Raw genomic sequence first — 17,863 nt, forward strand, 5'->3', positions numbered from 1 at the left:
AGCATTTGTTATTTGTAGATGTTTTAATGATGCCCATTTTGACTGCTAGGTACAATGGTGGTAACTCATTATAGTTTGGTTTGCATTCCTCTAATAATTAGCAATATTGAGTGTCTTTTCATGTGCCTATTGGCTACCTATATCTGAATGTTTTCTTTGGAGAAATCTCTATTTAGGTTTTCTACCCAGTTTTGATTGGGTTAGTTTTTTTTTGTTGTTGTTGTTGTTGTTGCTATTGAGTTGTATGAGCTGTTTGTATATTTTGGAAATTCACCACCGGTCTCATTGTTTGAAAATATTTTTTCTCAATCTGCATGTTGCCTTTTCATTTTGCTCAGTGGCTATTTCTTGAATGGATAAAGCAGGAAATGAGTGTTTTACCTTAGTATTGTGGAGGAGCCCTCAGCTCCTCCAGGACTCCGCTCAAAGCTCTCCCTCTAGTTAAACCCTTATGAGGTCCACAAAGGTTTTTCCTTAATATTCTATGCCACTAATGGAAGTGGGCAACAGGAGCCGGGAGCTCTTCAGAGGATCAATCATGGAGCTACCCAGACATGGGTGTGAAACCGGCTCCTGCTCACACCAGTTGGTGATCTTGGATAGATCATTTAATCTCTCAAAACCTGGGTTACTCTAAGGCTCCTACTTTAAAGAGTTATGGAAAAAGAAAATGAAATGAGATAGTTCAAGGGAAGCATCAAACACTGAGCTTGGAAACAAACTAAATGCTCAACAAATGGTTGCTAGTACTCTTTAGTAAAAATGTGAAAGATTTTTGAGCAAGAGGGACAATGAGAAAGTGCACTGACACCTTCCTGAATTTCTCTTGCTGATAAAACTGTTGATTAATTTAAATCAGACTGACACATGCACTCCTTAGTATGAAAAGATGAAAGTGAAGTCGCTCAGTCCTGTCCGACTCTTTGCGACCCCATAGACTGTAGCCTACCAGGCTCCTCTGTCCATGGGATTTTCCAGGCGAGAGTACTGGAGTGGATTGCCATTTCCTTCTCCAGGGGATCTTCCCAACCCAGGGCTTGAACCCGGGTCTTCTGCATTGTAGAGGGTAATGATGCAGCATGAACATAGAGACCACTCCAGGAAAATATCTAGATTGCTTATTCCTACTTACAAACCAACAAGGTGGGGGATAACCAGTCAAGTGGTTTTACATATTCCCAGGGCAAAATGGGTGGAAGAGGGTTAAACTTGGGAGTCAATTAAAAATCTTTTAAATATGAAAGAAAAACACAGTAAAGAAAGCAGTTCATTTTGATACTTACATTGGATTCTCAAGAAATGGTCTATATATTATTTATTAGTATTTTTTTCAAATTAAAATGGAATATGAAGAACTTTTATCATAAAAAAGCTTGATACTAAAAATTATATGTATAGATCTCATCTTAAAACAATTTACCAATGTTGGATTAACAGTAGCTTTTCAAAGATTACCCTGACAGCAGTAATGAACACAGCATTGTAAATCAACTATACTTCAGTTAAAAAAAGAAAAGATCACCTTGATCTGTAATAAGGGCTCTAAACTGCTCACCAATACAGACTTTTAGCTGTTTTTCTTCATAGTCATCTAACTCAGGAAATTACCTGACACCAAAGCCAACTGCATTGGAAAATTAGCATCAAAATCCCTTTGAAGACTTATAGTGCAAAGCAGCAGTCAGGGGTTAATAAAAAAAAAACCCAGGAGAGAAAAAAACTTTCATTGCAGGAAGTTGCCAGAAAAGGATAAAAAATGAATGTTGCACATTGCAAGATTTCTCTAACATAAGAAAAAAACAGGCCTACAAGAAAGTTGCCAGAAAGGATAAAAATGAATGTTGCACATTGCAAGATTTCTCTAACATAAGAAAAAAACAGGCCTACAAGAAAATTGGTAGAGGTTATTAAAATAGCTTTGGCACTGCTACAACTCTGAAAAATCCTTAAGTGTTGTGACTCCTGACAACACAATTCTATAAGGCAAAGAAGCAGGAAGCACGCCCATTGGAGAAGTCAGCACCCGCTAATCCTCTTCAGGGCAGCTGATGAAGGCAAGACCCAAAGGACCACCATTTGAATAATTCATTTCTGTGGGAGTCCTTACTGTGTGCCTTTTCCCCATATGGATTGGTTATGTATCTAACTTTTTTTCCATTGTGTAAGTTTTAAGAGCCTATCCTTTATGTAGTGGGTTGTCCAAAAAGTTCATTCGCGTCTTTCGGTAAGATGCTATGGAAAAACCCGAACAAACTTTTTGGCTGACCCAATAGTTAATGTAAACTGCTGCTAGAGCATTCAATATGATCAGCAAACATCCTTTGTCAGGGGCTAAAACAACCTGTTTGATTGTCTCTCTTTAAGATGTCGGTATATTTGGTTTCGCCAAGTTTTAAATCCCTTTTGCAAATATTAACGTCTCACTCAGGGTGATCAAAATTTGTAACATAATCTGTGCTGGTGTGACCCACTTAATTTCATATGAAGAATTCAGTCACTTAGGGAGATAGCTTTTGTGACTTCATGCATTGAAATACTGTACTCCAGAAAGTCAATTTGCTAAACCATGGACCCAGGGACTTGGGAGGAAGCTTACAGGGTTACTTGCTTCTCGCTCTCTCTTCAGACAGGACGGCATCTAATTTCCCAAACTCAAGGTAATAATATAGGCTCAGAGGTTACAAGCTTTAATTAACACATTATTGACCGAAAGATTTTTGCAGAAATGAAAGCCTGTGGTGTTAACACGTCTCTGGTCAATAACGGGTAAAGCAGCATGGTTACAAAAAACTGGCTGTTAACGTCAATGAAATTAAAACAAGACAAACCAAACTGAATTTCAACAAGAGTGATTTTTTTTCAGGTCACATTTTAAAACTGTTACTTATTTTATAATACCACAAAGTGCTTTATTGTTCAGGCACTGGTTTAAATCAAATAAGAAAACTTGCTAACAGCAACCACAAAGTGGTTGTGGTCTATTGAATAGTTTTGGCAAGCACAGAGTTTCTTGGGCTGCTCTGAGCAGCTGACCTAAAAAATATTAATCGGATTAGTATCTATTCTACTCATGAAAATTTCTTATGAAAGAACAACGCTCTTGCAAGCCATTTCAATTTATATAACCCAATATCAAGATAGTCTCTTTGACCCTTAAGATGTTTTCAAAACACGTACTCTTCCTTTGAATTGTACTAATCTAGCTATAAATAATAAGGATGCCTTTGTGTTTTTCTACTGTTGACACATCACAGAAAATGCCTCCTTTTTTAAATAGCACTGTGAAATGAATGGCTACGTTTTCTGCAGATAAGTTATTTGTAAAACTGGAATCATTTTGCCATGCTCACTTAGGAAAACTTATCCCCAAATTTCTGTTTGTGTGCTTTTCATCTCTCTCTAAAATTCATAATTATATAATTATATTCTGGATTTTTCCTTAATGAAAAACATCCCTGGTTTTTAAACTTAATAATAAAAAGTTACACTGGTCCATTTCCTCACTACAAAGTAATATCACACATTCAAAGTAGAGAAATTGAAAAGTGCAATTTATGAAATAATCTTAAACACTTATAATTCAGGTATCTGAAGTAACAAATACCAATATTCTGATGTATTTCTTTAATTTACATGGTAAATATCTCAGATAATGTTGAAAATTGCTTTCTATTGCTTAATGAAAGAAACGTACAATAAACATACAATCATATTACCTACTCTTTGAAAATATTTTTTGATAGTTGCATAAAATTCTGCTATTTGGATGTATCAGAATTGATTTAGCCATGCCTTATTGTCAAGTATATTTTTAGTCTTTTCCAGGTTTCTTATTATAAGCAATATACCTTTGCATATAAACTTTGATCACATCTTGGGTTATTTCCTTAGAATGGATTCCTTAGAATGGAAGGGAGATTATTGGTTTAAGTTAGAAAGTCTAAGGATCCAATTTTAGAATTGACAGGATCCATACGTATAACTTGGAGAAGGAAATGGCAATCCACTCCAGTATTCTTGCCTGGAAAATCCCATGGACAGAGGAGCCTGGCGAGCTACAGTCCATGGGGTTGCAAGAGTTGGACATGACTTACCAACTAAACCACCACCACCACCACCATCATACATATAATTTAGTATAATACTTCCTTTTATAGAAGACAAAACTGAGCCTCAGTGAGGTGCCAGGGCTGGCTCAGTCTTACTATGAGTTCTTCTGGTGCTAGAATGGAAATTTGGGTTCTTTCTGATCTGCTTTGCTTTCTGTAATTTCACCACGTGTGCATGTATGCATGCGTGCTCAGTTGCTTCAGTTGGTCTGACTCATCGTGACCCCATAGACCATAGCCTGACAGGCTTCTCTGTCCATGGGATTTTCCCAGCAGGGATACTGGAGTGGGTTGCCATTTCCTCCTCCAGGGGATCTTGCTGACCCAGGGATTGAACCCTCGTCTCCTGTGTCTCCTGCATTGCAGACGGAGTCTGCAATACCCTCCTAGGTATTACCTGTGAAACTCCACGAATGTGCTCTGAGCCCAAGTCAGGAATGGGAGTTACTTGGTGGTGGGTGATGCTAGTTTTTGTCAGGGTCAAGCCACATGGCAGTATCTCTGAGGCCACTTTCCACTGAACGCTAAACAGAGTGGATACTGAGAAGAAGCAGTCTCCCAGATCCAAATCTGTCCTGAGAAAAACAAACTGGAAAAGGATTCCAAGAGAGTTGAGAGGACTCATAAAATCAGTGAGTTCAAATTGATATAAAAAGTACAAGTGCTCTTTGGTGGGGCCCAAGTTCTTTTATGATCTTGTATTTTGTCAGGAGAGCAGAAAACATGAGTGACTGTGTGAATGGTAGATTGTCAGGAAGCTCATAAGGGAAGGGGAAGAAATATGAGTCTGGTCACCCTCCTTGACAATCCCATATCCTGCAAATTCAGGTGTGTTTGCCCAGACGTGATGGGGTCTCCATCTGACAGGATATATTATATCTCAGCTACAGGGAAACGGAAAGACATTTCCAAAAATCAAGTCTATTTGGGAAGTCAAGGAAACAGGCAGATTTCTGAGACCTCACCCTTAAAAGAATCCATTTTCTTAGTCTGAAGACAGAGTACACAGAAATTATGGATTCTCAGTCTCTTCCATGTGACTTGTTCTAAGATCAGATGACTTATTCTAATTTAATAAATATTATAAGTGCCTTCTAAAAGCACACACTGTACTATTTGTAGGCAAAGAAATATAAATGACCTATACTCTAGACGGAAAGATAAAAACATGGATAAAGAAAATATAGCTGTAGATATATAATATATGAGAAAATATAATTAACTGACTTGAAAGTAGACAGGCAATTTAATTAGGTTAGTTTAAACAGAACATTTAGGGGCAAAAAGGACCCATTCAGGGTGTCCGAGGCTTGGAAAGCATTTGCTGTGATGATAGTAGGTGTGTTTTCCCAGATTCTTCTACTTTGTGTTCTGGACTTGGAATACATCAGCAGAGCAGACATTCTACAACACAGAAACGGACTCACAGACTTAGAGAACACATTTATGGTTGTCATGGGGGAAAGATGGGGGGAAGAGATAGGGAGTTTGGGATCGACATGTACATGCTGCCATATTTAAAATAACCACCAAAGACCTACTGCATACCACAAGGAACTCTGCTCAATGTTATGTGACAGCCTGGATAGGAGGGGAGCTTAGGGGAGAATGGATACATGTATATGTACGGCTGGAGCTTCCCAGGTGGCACTACTGGTAAAGAACCCGCCTGCCAATGCACGAGACGCGGGAGACGTGAGTTTGATCCCTGGGTCAGGAAGATCCCCTGGAAGAGGGCATGGAAACCCACTCCAGTATTCTTGCCTGGAGAATCCCATGGACAGAGGAGCCTGGCGGGCTACAGTGCAATAGGGTTGCACAGAGCTGGACATGACTAAAGCGATTTAGCATGCACACACGCATATGTGTGGCTGAATCCCTTTACTGTCCACCTGAAACTATCACAACATTGTTAGTAGGTTATACTCCAATATAAAATAAAAGGTTAGAAAATAAAGGTGTGTAGAGGGATGCCTGATGCATATTTTCAGTGACTGTGATTAGATGTAGGAGTGATAAAAGCTATTGAGTTTCTCTCTCCCTTTGTCAGGTGTCCCTGGGAAAGGACAAGTAATTAACTGACAATGGCAAGGTGAAGAGGGAGGGTGGAGGAAGTGTCTCTCAAGTAGCCTGTGTCTATATATCACAGGTAAAGAGATGGAGAAACCAAGAGGCAAATGGAATGTCCAGTACCCGTGACATTGAGGAAAAGTTAATTATTGATGACAACCACAATGATAGTGAAAGGGATGAGAAAATGAAGCAAGTTGTGGAGGGGAATTAGGGCATTAAGGCAAAACTATAGAGAATAAATTATTTCAGGAAAACATAGAAACAGCTGGAAAAGGATATAAAGGTGATTTTGGGGGAAAGATAAAAAGAGAAGCAAATGTGATTCACGGGAACATAGTGAAATTACTTAGGCGGTGAGAGAAAAAGGATATGAGAGAAACACCATTATTGAGAAAACTGAAATAATTGAGACGAGTAACAAACTAATATTTGAAATTTCATTCTATATTTAGTTTTAGTCGCCCAGTTGAACCTGACTCTTTGTAACCCCATGGACTGTAGCCCGTCAGGCTCCTCTGTCCATGGGATTCTCCAGCCAAGAATACTGCAGTGGGTAGCCATTCCCTTCTCCAGAGGCTCTTCCCAACCCAGAGATAGAACCAGGGTCTCCTGCATTGCAGGGAGATTTTGTACTATCTGAGCTACAGGGAAGTCCCATTCTATATACAGACTCGAATGAACTCTATGATTGGAATGAGGGAAAAGGTTCATTGGCTTGTTAAACACATTTTGTATAAACTGACCCGTAACATAAAGATATCAGGTGCTTTGGACCCTTCTGGGTGACTGTGGTGGCAAATGCCACATTGGCAGGGGCCATCCATCTGACAGTTCAGAGGTGTATGTATGTGATACCCAGGGGGTCACTGGAGCCCATCTGGGAGGGATTATCCTCAGCCCACACCTCACACTGGTCAGTTCATCAGGTCACTGCATTTCCTTTACAGCCTCAGAGTGACACGTGAAACGGAGAAACTGGAGAAACCATTCATTATACGAAGGTGAACAATGCACAGGAAGGGAAGTGGCATAAAAGCCTGAGAGGGAGGCACTTACGCGTTTGAAATGATATCTGCGTGTAAATAATGGTGAGCAGGTGTTCTCCCTTTATTACTGAAGGCAACACAGTCTGCCTTTGCCAGGTGCGACTTTAGGAAGGACCTCCTGATTTAATATCAAAATTACGGCATATAAGTAACACGAAGCAGAAGGGCACTAGCGTCCTACACCGTTCATCAGAGGAAAGTGTTTTGGGAGGATATTAGTCACTAATATTTGTTATACATGTAAAGACCCTTGACATCGCAGTGAAGACACAATTACGTGTTTATAGGCTCCTAAACACACATATCATGCAGAGAGAAACCCGAATTTACATATTAGCTCCTTTGGATATTATTGCTACAAGTATGACGGTATAGGAGGGTTCAGATTGCCCATGCACAATGTCATGGGCAATAATATCCAAAGCATTCAACACAAACACATTTGCTTTATCTATTTCAGGCTTTATGATATCTTTGGTAAACACTGTAGACCAATATAAAAAATAAAAGTAAGCAAAAATATTTTCTAATCACTTACAGTCCCACCAACCACAGGTAATGTTCTTTGATTTACCTATTTGTGTGTCGCTCTATGTAAATATACAGCTGATTTTTAAAAATGTACTTTACTGAAGTATAGTTGATTTACAATGTTGTATTAATTTCTGAGTACAGCAAAGTGATTCAGTTATACAATGGACAGCCTGATTTTTAAAATGGATTGTTACTTTTTAAACATATAGCCATATTCCACACACAGACTTGATGACTTTTTCTGGGCCTGTTGGTTATATATGGGCTTCTCTGGTCGCTCAGACAGTAAAGAATCTGCTTGCAGTGTAGGAGACCCGGGTTCAATCCCTGGGTCAATAAGATCCTCTGGAGAGGGGAATGGCAACTCACTCCAGTATTCTTGCCTGGAGAATCCCATGAACAGAGGAGCCTAGCAGGCTACCATCCTTGGGGTTGCAAAGAGTCGGAAATAACTGAGCAACTAAGTATTTGGTTACATATTGCCTGGTCTAGAAGATAATGGTAAAGATAGGAGAAACTAAGTCACTCAAAAATTCTGTGTTCATTATAGGTGGTAGAACTAGAAAATGATGTGTTATTTCTGGAATGGGGAAGGGTTTGAAGACTAAATCCAGAAAGAAAAAGTGTTGGAGTTCTGGGCTCTGGGAACAAGGTCGAGGTCAAAGGAAACTCCTACCTGAAGGGGACGCAGGTTCTAATACATGGTGATGACCCAGGAGGATGGAGGCAAGATAGGACCTCTTTTGATGGATGTGACTATGGTCAAAGGTATAATTGTGCTGATAATTCGCTCTAATATCTGGCTTATCTCCCTGTTATCATCAGGACTTCAGGAAAGCTCTGAGAATGGTTCTCAGTTTCACAGTGAGTCCCACAGTGATTAAGACCACGTCCAAGCTTAGAACGGGGTAAGAGGAAAGAATGGTCTCTCTGCAGTGATCTGGTGTTACCTCAGACCTCTCTGAGAAAAGAACATTTGAGACAAAGCCCATGGAGAATGAGGAGGAGGCCTTTCTGGCAAAGAGAAGAGCAAGGTGAGGCCCCCAAGGCAGTCAGAACCTGATGTGTTCCACAAATACAGTGAGACCAGTGTGGCTGGAGCTTTCCACAGAAGGGGCAGAAGGTCAGGGCATGAAAAGGTTGGTAAGGGACTGGGGCTTTGTGGGACATATCAGGGGCTTCTGTAATTTATCCTCAGTGCAGTGGGAAGCTTTGGGAGGACTCAAAACATGAGAGTAAAGTAATATAATTTTAATTTTTAAAAGAAACCCTGGCTTCGGTGTGGAGAAGGGATAGGAGAGGGGCAAGAGTGGATGAAGTGAATGCAGTCTGGGGGCTGACTGGTGACTCTGGACTAAAACACAGACAGTGGAGACACTGAGACATGGACACATTGGAAATATGTTCTGGAGGCAGAACTGATAGGAGCCTTTCATAGACTGAATGTGGGAGGATGAGTGAGAATAGGGTGTAGAGGAGAACTCCCCACATTCTAAAATAAAAGGAGGATGGATGAGCAACAAAAACTTATATAGCACATGGAACTCTGCTTAGTGTTACGTGCCAGCCTGGATGGGAGGGGGTTTGGGGAGAATGGATTCATGTATATGTATGGCTAAGTCCCTGCACTGTTCGCCTGAAACCATCACAACATTGTTAATCGGCTGTACCCCCCAAAAATGTTTTTGGTGTTTAAAATAAAATAGAAGGAGGTGCCATTGATAAGATGCAGGAGCATGTGGAGGGCAAGCAGAGTGGGGCAAGGCATGTGTGCAGGAAAGTGTTGAATTTGAGGTGCCTCTGAGACTTAAAGCAGTGATGTCAGGAATGTTGTGTCTATATATACCTGGAGCTCTGAAGAAAAGGAATGGATGGAAATGTACAGGTGGCAGTTGTAGGTGCAAAGCAATGTTTTAAAAGCTCTGGTGAAAGGAGATCATACCTGGAGAAGTAGCCCAAGCTTCCTCCCCCAGACAGAGGGGTCAGGGAGGTAGGGGGAAACCTGTGAGTAGCTTTCAATGGAGGCTAAAGCAGGGGAGTTTTCCAGGAAAGAAGCAGTGGTCTTTGAATTGAAAGCTTCTTAGAGGTTCAGATGATAATGGAAGAAGCATTCATTAGCTTTAGAATATGAAGATAAGAATGATCTTAATAAGACCCTTTTCAGGGGAAGCTGAGGATGAGGAAGTGAAGTCAGCCTCTCCAAACAATTTTTTTGGGAGAAAGTTAGATTTGTTGGGGAGCAGAAGTAGGGTAGCAATGGAAACAAACACAATCAACAGAGTATTTCAAATACAGGAGATTGCAGAAAATATTTACAGGCTGAGGAGAGTGGCCCCCTAAAGTCAGAGACTGATGGTAAGGGACAGAAAATGACTGATTTAACATACTCAGTCCTGAAGATAGTAAAAGGGGATGAGGTTCAGAGGACACGTGGAGAGAAGTGTCCACATGATGTGAGGGAAGAAGGAACTGAAGGTGCAGATGGAGGGATGCTTGCAAGTTTAGGAAGAGAAAGAGGAAGTTTCAATCTAGTAGCTTCTATTTTCTTGCTTCGAAGAAGCAAGTTTGCTGGCTACCAATGAAGAATAAAGAAAAGGTTTGATGCAAGTGAAGAAAAATGAACTAGTCCTTTTGGAGGGTAGGAGAGTAAACTGTCTGTAAAAGTACTAGGATAGTCAGGGATGGCCGCAAGCACGTGTGAAGCAGTGATCATGAGTCTAGAACAACACCAGCATGGTCAGTTGTGTGATGTGCAACAAAGCTCGACAAGCAAGGGAAAGCTTAGATCAGCCAGTGGAGTGGGCTCATCCATGGCCCTGCTTTGTCTAGTGGATGTGATGGGAGATAAGACTGTGCAATGGTGTTGAAAGTACCCTCAAGAGCAACTGGTACAAGGGCTGGAGCATGGAATCTGGCAAGAAAGGAGAGAAGTAAAGACAGCTGGGGACTTTTTGTTGGGATGAAAGAACTAGGGAGGGGACATGGGAAAACCTATGGCTGATTCATGTTGATGTTTGGTAGATACCAATGCAATACTCCAAAGCAACTATTCTTCAATTAAAAATACATTAATTTAGTTAAAAGAACTACTTAAAAAAAATAACTAGGACCAAAAGTCCCTGCAATGAACAAAGAGAAATGCAAATGTGGAGATCAGAGGAAAATAGCTAGAAGGGTGGGGTGTGGTGTTTGGAGAGTGGGATGCCTTACTTTCTGATTGTGGAAGGGGCTCAGTTTCCGAGTAACTAGCTCCAGTGATCATCTAAGAAGTGGCTGCCTGAGGTCAAACGGAGGGATTTTTCCTGGCTATAAATAAATAAGAAGTTTAGTAGGAATACTGATGTGACCCAAGCAGAGCCAATCAAAGTCATGTGGGAAACAGCATCCAGTTCTTTTCTCTGTGACTATGGCTGGGCAGATTACATATGCTGGGAGGTGCCAGTGGCTTTCTTCATCATTGGTTGGGTAGAGCCTCCTTAACTATTAATCCAACACCGGAGGAAAACAGCTGAAAAAAGGGGAAAGAGACAAGGTGCTGAGCATAATCTTTGAACCTACCCTTTCTGAAGTCTGACTCCCCGTGTGTCAAGCTAGCCTGAAGAGATTCTTTTGTCCCTTGCAACTACAAGGCATAAACTAATATGGATGGATCTGTTTCACAAAATCTATGAAAATTTAACAGATTTGTTGTTTCCCTACCTAATAGCCATTCTTCTATTTTTCTCTGTGGGCAGGGTTGTTGCCTGTGGCTACTCTGCAGGTCTCATAGAAATGTCTAAGTCCATCACTGCTATTGGAACCCCCTGGCCAGTGATGCCAGTAAAACATGAAGGAAAATCTGCTGAGGGTGGGGAGGAGTGTATAGGCACATGTGTGTGCGTACTCAGTCGCTAAGCCGTGTCTCACTCTTTGTGACCCCAAGGACTTTAGCCTGGCAGGCTCCGCCTTCCATGGCATTTTCCAGGCAAGAACACTGGAGTGGGTTACTGCCATTTCCTCTTCAGGCATCTTCCTGACCCAGGGATTGAACCCACATCTTCAGCATCTCCTGCATTGGCAGGCGGATTCTTTACCACTGAGCCACCTTGGAAGCCATGTAGAGGCATACCTCATTCTATTGTATTTTTTATAAATTGCTCAATTTGTGGCAACCTTGAGTCAAGCAAGTCTAGAAATGCCATTTATTCCCAACAGCATTTGCTCACTTTGTGTCTCTGTATCACATTTTGGTAATTCCTGCAATACTTCAAACTTTTTCATTATCATTATGTTTGCTATGGATGATGTGTGATTAGTGATCTTGGACCTTAATACTATGACTTGCTGAAGACTCAGAGGATGGCTGGTATTGTTTAGAAATGGAGAAGTGATACTTTTAAGTTAAGGTTTGTACATGGGTTTTAAAGATATCATGCTATTACATACTTAGACTACAGTACAGTAGAAACATAACTTTTATATGTACTGGCAAACCAAAAATTTCACATGACTCACTTTATTGCGCTATTTGCTTTACAGTGGTGGTCTAGAACTGAACCCACAATATCCCTGAGGTATGTCCCTCAGTAGTGAACTGAGTAGTGTGACGAGTGATTTCATGTGTCAACTTGACTAGGCTGTGAAGTGCTCAGCTTTTTTCACTCAACATTATTCTTGCAGAAGAGTGATTCCAGATGAGCTTAACTCTTGAGTTGGTAAATTTAGTGAAGCAGATTGCCCTTCTCACTGTGGGTGAGTCTCATGCAACCTGTTGAGGCCTAAATAGAAGGCAAGAGGATCTTCTCTCTCCTGCTGATGGTCTTCAAGCTGAGACACAAAACTTATTCCACTGTCTCTCCTGGTTCTCAGGCGTTTGGACTATGGATTAGAGGACTTAGCCTCCATAATTGTGTCAGCCAAGTCCTTATAATAAATCTCTTTTATATCTTGTTGGTTCAGAACTCTGACTTATAAAAGTAATGTCCCTCAAAATATCACATTTCCCCAGAAACAGAATGTGACCTTATTTGGAAATAGAATCTTCGCGGGTGTAATGAGTTGAAGACTAAGATGAGGTCCTACTGGAGTGGGCGGGCCCTACATCTGACAATTGGTATCCTCTTAAACAGAGGAAAGGATGGAGAGAGAGCCACACACATGAAGAAGGCCATTTAAAGATGGAGGTAGACATTGCAGTCCCACGGCTACAAGCCAAGGAATGCCAATGACTGCAGGAGCCACCGGAAGTTAGGAAGAGGCCCAGCAGGATTCTTCCCTAGAGACCCGAGGGAGCCTGGCTCTGCCAGCACCTTGGCGTCAGACTTCTCTCCTCCAGAGCTACGAGTGAATAAGTTTCTGTTGTCTTCAGCTAGCTAGTTGGCAGTCATTTGTTAGAACAGCCCTAGGAAACTAAAAAAGGGAGTTTCTGGGAAAGGTCTCTTCACCCAGAAAAGAGACTCAGAGGGAGAAGTGAAAAACTTGGTGGGTGAGGAAAACGGTAAGCGATGCTGTGTGGCTGGGACACAGGCCAAGTGATCGGTGAGTCAATGCCCAAGAAGAACTGGAAGAGGGGCTGGACTCAGCCAGCTGTCCCTAGAAGGGATGCCAGGTGGGGTGAAGGAGCAGGTGGACGGAACTATGAGTCAGGTCACTTTCTTTTCACATGCTGTAGATGATGGGGTCCTTTTTACGCTGAGTGTGTTGGCTCAAGTAAGTTGTTCACTTCCTGACTAGCAATTATTGACATTTCCCGGGGAGGGAGGTTGGGCAGGTGCGGTAGGTGCTGCCCTGCCCCGGCCGTTAACGGCTGCCCTTCCTCTTCCGGTAGCTCAGACTCACTGAGGGGGAGGCCAGGGAGCTTCGACAACAGATGACAGCCAGCCTGTCGTCTCCTTTAGAATGACATGCTTGCTTCCTCAGGCGCTATTTCATATCGTCTGATCTATATGGCGCACATTTGGCCTTTGCTATACGCCAAGTTCTGCCTGGGATCCCATCTTCCCCTCCAAAGTTATCTTCCAAAGATACTTTGAAAAGTGAAATTTCTCCAGAGCCTTTTGTCTCTTCCCTTTTAACAACATCGTCTCCTCTTTTCCAGTTGACATCTCTAGAACCCGATCAATTCAATCTAGACTCTGGGGATGGACAGATAACCATGATCAGCCTGCCCAGATGACACACGTGTGTTATAACAGGGACCCTCTAGACACTCAGTTTCAAGGAGCACAAAGGCAGCTGCTGCTGCTGCTGCTAAGTCGCTTCAGTTGTGTCTGACTCTGTGCAACCCCATAGATGGCAGCCCACCAGGCTCCCCTGTCCCTGGGATTCTCCAGGCAAGAACACTGGAGTGGGCTGCCATTTCCTTCTCCAATGCATGAAAGTGAAGAGTGAAAAGTGAAAGTGAAGTCGTCAGTCATGTCCGACTCTTAGCGACCCCATGGACTGCAGCCTACCAGGCTCCTCTGTCCATGGGATTTTCCAGGCAAGAGTACTGGAGTGGGATAGGTAACATATGAAAAGTACCTCATGTGAAGCCCAGTACACAGTTCAAAGTGGCTCTTAATATTTAGAGCAGGATTTGTCAGTCTTGACACTATTAACATTTGGGGGTAGATAAGTTCTTTCCTTTAGGAGACTGTTTTAAGCATTGTAGGATGTTTAGCTACAACCTGGATTCCACTCACTAGGTGCTAATAGCCCTCCACACCCCCATGCCCCTGGCTGAGAACCACAGCTGTAGAGTCAGGTGGGCAGGTCTTTGCACACCCCTTAAGAAACAGAGGTAGAACATTTTCTAACCTGTCTACATTTAAGACAGAGTCCACACAAATGGCTTTGTTATTACTAGTGTTTTTTCCTGGTGGTTTAGTTACTAGGTCTTGTCTTACTCTTTGCGACCCCATGGACTATATAACCATCAGGTTTCTCTGTCCATGGGATTCTCCAGGCAAGAACACTGGAGTGGGTGGCCATTTCCTTCTCCAGGGGATCTTCCGGACCCAGGGATCAAACCCAGGTCTCCTGACTTGCAGGCAGATTCTTCCTATTTAAGTAAAAAAGAGATCATCCTTCTTTCCAAGCACTGAAGTACGTATCTTTCCTGGTACATTTCAAAATTCCCTCTTGATGGACACAGGAAGGTGAAGTAATGATAGAACATGAGAGTGGGATCTGATAGCAGAATCACTTTCCAGTGCTGGCACTTCTTTGATGTTTTATTTTTCCCCTTAAAAATTCATGTTAATTTTGCTTTCAACACAATTGTATAGTCATCACTGTCTTCATAGAAATGTATTGCCCCCTTTCCCTTTCACTGAGTAAAATAAGAGGGGACAGTGTTTTATCCTAGGATTTTGGGTCCCCAGGCTTACAATCAAGCTGCCCAGTTAGAATAGAATGCTGTTATGTGGATGCCCTTCAAGTTCTTTGTGGTGTTTCCTTCAAAATGTATCAGGCATATTTTATTTTACAGGTTAATTTCACCAACCAGTTAAAAGTCCTCTTATGTGACCTGTGTTTCCTTTGCTTCTACATTGCTTTTTAAAACAATGGCCTTTCAAAAGGCGGAGAAATGTATCAGAATCCTTAACAATTCAACTTGAACAAAAAGTAATGCTATTGAAGAATGAAATAAATGCTGAAATAACTCCCCCCCACAACTGATCAAATACGATCATAAGTATTTGGGGAAAAGCTGCATGACAGTGTGAGTCCTAGTAGACATTTAATTCTTATACTCTGTAAAACTACATCAAAGATCCAGTCTCTTTGCCTCTATGGTCAGTCTCTGAACCCCTGTCAGACCACAGAGAGGAACCTTATGTTAAACGTTAATTCTCATTTACAAGATTTAAGGAGCTACTTTTGAGAAAGCTATTGTTCCGTCAGCCCAGTGGAAATGCCTGTACAGAATTAAGGTGTGGATCACCCAACTGAAACTGATGTCAATGGTTCAGTTATTCATTCATGCTCTTCAGACTTTTGGACACACCTCCACTGGTTTCCAGGCAACCGCAGCTCAGGGCAGTTAGTATTCATGCTTCATGAATTCTACATGTGAGTAAGAAAGGGATTTTCATATTTTAATGAGCAGGCATTCATGAGCTGAGCTGGACGATTACCTTTGTTATTAGGTAAGACAAAACATGGGGAGGCCTTTCCCATCTTTCAGAAAGTGGGTCAATACTCTTTTCCTGAAAAGCCTTTGTGTTTACAGGGGACAGCACTGCACAACACAGCCTCGAGCAGGAAGATATGGAAAATCTCAGAGAAGTCCTTTTCATTGGAAGGAGAAATTCCTGTTAGAACTCAGTTTAGGACTGGGATTTATAAACCCTGCTTCTCAGGCCCTTTCACTCCTTGTACTATAGGAAGGGAGATGCCAGGAGCAAACAAGAACGTTTCCACATTGGGTTATTTAATCATTGTGCCCAATATCTACAACTGCTTCATGTGCTGTGCTTAGTTGCTCAGTCATGTCCAACTCTTTGCAACCCCACTGACTGTAGCCCACCAGGCTCCGTTGTCTATGGGGATTCTCCAGGCAAGGGAATACTGGAGAGGGTTGCCATGCCGTCCTCCAGGGGATCTTCCTAACCCAGGGATCGAACCCAGGTCTCCCGTATTGTAGGTGGGTTCTTTACCAACTGAGCCACCTGGGAAACCTGCAAATGCTTCATGCCAAGAGACAATTCAAAGTGCTGGGGAATGTGGCAGGGATTGAGGTGGTGGCATGCTTGGTATTACTCAAGGTGGCACTGTTGGCTGTGTAGGAGGCATATGAGTTGGGGGAGGGGGCTAAACCAGGGAGTCTACTGAACTGAGATCGTAAGAGGCTCATTTGCTATGGATAAACAGTGAGGATGAAGTCTTATCTGCAAACAGCATATGATATCACTTATATGTGGAATCTAAAATATGGCACAAATGATCCTATTATAAAACAGAAACAGACTCACAGATGTAGAGAAAGACTTGTGGGTGCCAAGAGGGAAGGCCGGTGGGGGAGGGACGGACTGGGAATCTGAGGTTAGTAGATGCAAGCTATCACATACACAATGGATAAACAGCAAGGTCCTACAGTATAGCGCAGGGAACAATACTCAGGATCCTGGGGTAAATCATAAAGGGAAAGAATATAAAAAAGAATGGATATATGTGTGCAATTGAGTCACTTTGCTGAACACCAGAAATTAACACATTGTAAATAAATATACTTTGATATAAAGAAAAAGAATGTAGTCTAAAATGGATAGAGATAAGATTTTTTTCTCTCTCCAGATGTTCCTTTTGTGGATACTACTACTCTGGGAAGAAATTCAATGTCAGGAGGGAAACCATGGGAGACTAGGAGTTGTTATATATTAGGAAGGAATGATATAATAAAAACACGTTCTTAGAAAAAGACAGCCATGTTACTTATCTATGAATGTAGAATTGGAAGATTATGGCAAGTGTTTGTACATAAACAGTAAAATTTCTAGCTCACAGTTACAGAATTGTTAGGAATTGACAGAATAAAGAACTACCTTATTCATCTGCTTTGATGATGAATTTCAGGTTCACAGTTTCAGATTTTGCTAAAATAAACTCTGTACAGATTTAGAAGTCAGGTTTTGAAAGTTATAAAAAATCAATTGATGGTTAAAATACAAGCTAAAATAATAAACAACCACTCATAAGAATATTCTCACATTAAAGTACATTATTATTAACTTCCATAAACATCGTAACCCTTAGATTTTTGATAGGAAAATACTGTTTCATCCATTCTTGTGATGATCACAATTCCTCAAACCATACTTATGTAAGGATAATAGCATTCTGCAATCTTCTGGGGAAACAGAGAAGAAATAAACCAAGAAAAGATCACCCAACAGGGAGGGACATAATCTGGGAAAGTGAACAGAATTATTATTTTTTCTAAGGTATTTATCTTACTCAAAGATCGACACAGCATATATGCTCATATTTTTACAAACTTCTTTTTCACTTCTGAAATGTTGTTATCCATAAAACAGTGGTAAACCAAAGACACAGGCATGTATTCGTTGTTTTCATATATAAAGTACTTTTGATTGCACTGTTTTACAGTATGTGCTAAGCTACTTCAGTCATGTCCGA

General features: G+C 41.4%; 1 protein-coding gene across 10 annotated transcripts in view; it reads right to left on the bottom strand.

Moving 5' to 3' along the window:
- Nucleotides 1–17,863, bottom strand: part of DTNA (dystrobrevin, alpha) — a 322,724-nt gene that overhangs the window by 221,892 nt on the left and 82,969 nt on the right. The gene's annotated exons all lie outside the window — the stretch shown is intronic.

The sequence above is a fragment of the Bison bison genome, unplaced genomic scaffold (genome assembly GCF_000754665.1).
Source record: "Bison bison bison isolate TAMUID 2011002044 unplaced genomic scaffold, Bison_UMD1.0 scf7180017864286, whole genome shotgun sequence".
NCBI classification, from domain to species: domain Eukaryota; kingdom Metazoa; phylum Chordata; class Mammalia; order Artiodactyla; family Bovidae; genus Bison; species Bison bison.